Genomic DNA, 5664 nt, shown 5'->3' on the forward strand with positions numbered 1-5664 from the left:
TAGCAGCTCAACGATGGCCCAGTCTCCATGGAACAACCCTGGGGCGGTTTTAATGCCTCCACCCCTGAGTCCAATACCGGCCCATCCTGAGAAATGGCTACCTAAATTCAATCCAGAAACAGGCATGCTAGCTGAAGAGCATATCAATAATTTCATGCTTTCTGTTAATCTAAATGGAGTTACCAACGAAGATGCTGTTGTTCGACTTTTTCCCTATACAATGCAAGGAACAGCTGGGTCATGGTACTTTTCGTTACCTTCTAGGTCCATCACAAGTTGGGACATTTTTCAAAGTCAATTCCTTACCAAGTTCAGTGATGATAGATCAGCAACGACATTGATTAATGACCTATCCAATCTTAAAGCTAAGGCTAGAGAACCCATTAAAGATTTCAATTTACGGTTCAATAAGATCCTCAACAAAATTCCCGCTGCTTCTCAACCCAGCGAGGAAGTAAGATGTGAATGGTATATCACGGCCTTACCATCAAACTTGGCTATCTTCGTAGATAGGGCAAACAAGACGACCTTAGTTGAAAACTTGACGGAGGCGTTAGCAGTAGAAAAGCGCGTAGTGGCCCTAGAAAAGAGATCTGCAATAGAAGAACGTAAATCTAAGAAAATCTCTTTCAAAGAAGACACTAAGAAGAAACAAACGAAAGATCCTTTCGATTTGGAAGGATTAAAAAAAGTGTTAAAGGCCATGTCCAATGAGATGATTGACATAAAAAACAAGTAGCAGAAACTTCTTCAAAAAAGCCCTACAGAGCTTTTAAAAGAAATCCTCCCATGGATGTCAGACCACCCAATGCTGTCTCAAACGTTGAATCTGAAGAAGAACAAGAAGAAGAGAATGCCACTGAAGGGCAGACCGATGATGAAGAAGTTGTGGAACTACAAGGAATGTGGGATTTCATCCTCCCACAAGAAGAAGATCAAGAAGCATTCCCGGTTAGCACACGAAGCAAAAACCAGCTTGATCCTCCCCAAACTACCCCTAAACAGAAGGGCGCAAGCCCTGCAACAAAAGATAAGGTCGCAACAAAGAAAACAACCGCTAGAGCGACCCATTTTAGCCCAGTCCAATCAGATCAAGCACCTCCATCAAGAACACTGATAGTGTCGGATGAAATGGAGTATAACATTATCGATGACATGAAAAAGACTAGGGCTAATATCACTCTTTACGAGTTGAGCAAATTGAAACATCAACAGAAAATAATGATGAAGGAATTACACGTCGTGCCTACTACATCTTTACCTACAGCCGTAGCTTCCCACAACATGGGAAGACCTCCAACCAACACAATCAATAAGATTGATCCAAATGACATCGCCTTGATTGGAGGAAGATCAAGATCTCATACTCCTCCTTTTCTTCTCACTTATGAAATTTTCAATAAAAATGTGCACAATTGCTTGGTTGATTCTGGTGCTTCAACGAATATTTTATTCAGATCAATATGTGCCAAATTGAATGTTCAACCACAAAAATACGCAGTGCGCATAGTTCAACTTGATCGATCTCAAGTCGAAGTGATTGGTGAACTTAATCAAGTGACCATAAGATTGTCGTCTAACCCGAAGGTATGCCAATTTATCGACATTCTAGTAGCTGATATCCCTGAATTCTATGGTTTGATTCTTAGCAGGGATTGGTCCGAAAAACTCTGCGGATATTTCTCAGCCGACTGGTCGCACATGTGGTTACCCTACAACGGTAAACCGAATCAGATAAAGGTTGAACGAGAGTTGCACCAAAAGTACATAGGACAGAATTGGAAGGAGAGAATGAAGCAATAGCATACAATAGCAGCATCATAGGAAATTACTCGGTAGATTCTTTCCTCGGAAATTTCAATGCTCACACCTCACCTTACTTAGAAAATTCAGTTTTGTCCCAAGTTGAAAGTTTTTCCCAAACTGATGATTCAAAGTGTTTTAATTTTTTAGATAACCCTGTAAATACATCTTTGTTTTGGAAATTATATTTTGATGGCTCCAAATCTAACGAGGGAGCAGGAGCAGGATGCATTCTGATTAGCCTAGACGGAAACAAGATCATTCTTACATGCAGACTTGAGTTCGATTGCACAAACAATACAGCGGAGTACGAAGCCTTGGTGCAAGGCCTATACAAAGCAATCGGGTTGAATGTTAAGTATCTTCAAGTCTTTGGAGATTCTGAGATTGTCGTCAAACAGGTACGTAACACCATACATTGCCTGTCAAGTCATTTAAAGCACTATCAATCTTTAGTACAAGATCTGACTACACATGTCATAGCATTCAATATTTCGTCAATCCCAAGACTCCAAAATGCAAGCACAGACCTGTTAGCTAACGTAGCCTCTAGACTTATTCCCTCCGAAGATTTTAGTCTAGATAGATTCTCAATAGAATTAATCTTTAGACCATCCATCCCTGACAACATCACCAACTGGAGAGTATTCAACGACGATCCTGACATTGTAAACTTCCTCACTTCTGAAGGATCCTACTCAAATCAAATAATTGACGAAGACCATCATGATCACCAAATACAACAAAATAGCACTGATAATGCTATACCTAAATCTGTGGTTAAGTTAGAAGACTTATATGATTTGAAAAGTCGGTTTAAAAGGTCCGCCAATTCTAAACTCTACAGTTCTACTCTGAACTATGAATTAGTGAACCTAGGGACCGATCAGAAGCCACAAAACGTTAATCTAGGCCACGGCCTAGCCCCTGAAGAAAAATCAGCATATATCCGTCTTCTGAGACAATACAAAAACGTTTTTGCATGGAATTACGATGAGCTGAAGATATACAACACTTCTATCATTCAACACACTATCCCTATGATTGACAATGAAAAACTTGTCCAGCAGAAGCTCAGAAAAATCCACCCCAACTTAGAAAATCAGATAAAGACTGAGTTAAATAAGTTGTTGAGAGCCAGAATAATTTTCCCCATCAGACTTTCCAAATGGGTATCCAATATGGTGCCCGTTAGAAAGAAAAACGGAGATATTAGGATCTGTATCGATTTCCGGAATCTCAACAAAGCCTGTCAAAAAGACAATTTTCCCCTCCCACCTATGGAGCAAATATTACAGGCAGTAGCAGGCTCAGAATTAATGTCTTTTCTGGATGGATTTTCAGGATACATCCCGATGATCAGTTGAAAACCACATTCCGAACCAAATGGGGCACATATGCATATCGAAAGATGCCATTTGGTCTAATCAATGCTGGCGCTACCTTTCAGAGAGCCATGGACATCACGTTTAAAGGTTTAGTCAATAAATCGGTAGTGATTTACCTGGATGATATAACAGTGTACTCTAAGAAGCGAAGCAACCATATCAAAGACTTGAAACAAATCTTTCAAAGATGTTTAAGGTATGGGATTTCACTTAACCCAAAGAAATCTTTTTTTGCATTAAGTGAAGGGAAACTGCTAGGATTCATAGTGTCGAAATCTGGTATTCACATTGAACCTGATAGAATCAAAGAAATTTCCGAAATATCCATGCCCCATAACAAAAAGGCCATGCAATCTTTCCTTGGACAAATCAATTTTGTAAAAAGGTTTGTCCCGGATTTTTCACGTATTATTTCTCCTTTACAAAATATGATAAAAAAGAATTCAAATTTTAAATGGTGTCAAGATGAGCACGAAGCATTCAACTTGATCAAACAAGCTATCATTAACGCTCCATCTTTAGCTACCCCAAATTTTTCAGAATCTTTTATCTTATACACTTTTGCCTCAGAGAAATCTTATGCTGCGATTTTAACTCAAGCAAATCAAGAGAAGGCGGAAGCTCAAATCGCATTCTTTAGCTCGAACTTACAAGGTGCTGAGCTCAATTATTCAGACGTGGAGAAACAGGCATATGCTGTTTTCAAAGCGATCAAATATTTCAGACCTTTCTTACTTAAAGCCCATACCAAAGTCATAGTACCGTTTCCAGCGGTAAGAAACCTTCTGGTACAGAAGGATGTGGGCGAAAAGAGAGCAAATTGGATTACCGCTTTACAAGAATACGATCTTGAGATCAAGCCAGCAAACATCGTAAGAGGTCAAGGCTTATGCACGATGTTAGCTGGAGCATCGCAAATTCCTGAGAACTCATCTGAAGAGGTACATACATATGAGGTAAACCTAAACGACGCAGAATCCTTATATGCTGACACCATTTATTATCTTAAGAACGGGTATGCTCCATCACACCTGGACCACACTAAGAAAAGAGCTCTGAGATTGAAAGCTAAACAATACCAGCTCATAAATGATGTTCTGTTTAAAAGGAATTACGATTCTATACTTCTTAGGTGTCTTGAGAAAACTGAAGCCGAAAAGGTTTTGCAGGAACTCCACGATGGACCAGCAGGTGGACACTATGCTAGAGAAGCTACTGCACATAAAATTTTACGTGCAGGATATTATTGGCCCACGCTGTTCAAAGACACATACAATTATGTAAGGAAATGCCAAGTCTGCCAGACTGCTGCAGGGAGACAAAAGAAATCGTCCATGCCACTGCAGCTGGTTAACATCGAGCAACCATTCAGCCAATGGGGCTTGGACATAATAGGTGAGATCGTTCCTCACTCTTCTAAGCAGCATAGGTATATCCTCATGGCAACAGATTATTTTACTAAATGGGTAGAAGCATTTCCTCTCAAGACAACTAATTCTGAAAACATTATTGAATTCATAGATCAATTTATCATCACTAGGTTTGGATTGCCAACGGCCTTAATGTTTGATAATGCCTCATACTTTTCTGGAAATACAATGACTGAGTTTGCACTTAAAAGAGGGTTCAAACTGAAGTATTCTGCCAACTACTATCCACAAGGTAATGGGTTGGCTGAATCGACAAACAAGAACCTAATCAGGATTATTAAAAAGACAGTCGACCAAAACCAAAAAAATTGGCACAAAGCGCTGGTAAATGCTTTATGGGCAGATAGAATTAAGAAGAAAGCTTCAATCGGCACTTCTCCCTTTAATTTAGTTTATGGGAAAGAAGTGGTTCTTCCAACTCACCTAGTCATTCCCTCTTTGTCTTTAGTACAATACATCGATGAAGTACCTACTTCCTCCTTACAGCTGAGACAAATGGAAATAATCAAACTAGAAGAACAACGAGAACAAGCTAAGAAAACCCATGCTCACCACCAAGCGCTAATAAAATCCTCTTTTGACTCAAGCATAATGACCAGAAAAAACTTTCAGATGGGAGATTTAGTTTTAAAATGGGATAAGGCTCATGAAGAAAAGGGCAACAATACGAAATTTCAGAAGCTATGGCTTGGTCCTTTTCAGATTGTAGAAGTCATAGGCCCATCGACGTTTGTGTTGCAGGATTTGGCAGGTAGAAGAGATTCTTTGCCTGTGAATGGACAGATTCTTAAAATATATTTCCCATAGAAGATCATTCTTCTATTTTTGTAGGATAGTTTTAGTTTTTATTTGTTTTTCTCTTTCTTATAAATAAAACCAGTTGTAAATGATCATTTAAAAGGATTCATGAAAGAGCACACCAATTCTCTATCAGATTTTGATTTCGCTTGTACAAATAGCAAAACTTTTCGAAAAATCTGATTTTTATTATTGACAAGTAGAGTTAACTTTAGCCTGAATATGATGTTAGTTTCAACCTTAAA

This window comes from Pinus tabuliformis, chromosome X (genome assembly GCF_031772625.1).
Source record: "Pinus tabuliformis cultivar Carrire ecotype Pingquan chromosome X, CPIR1, whole genome shotgun sequence".
Classification (NCBI taxonomy): Eukaryota; Viridiplantae; Streptophyta; class Pinopsida; order Pinales; family Pinaceae; genus Pinus; species Pinus tabuliformis.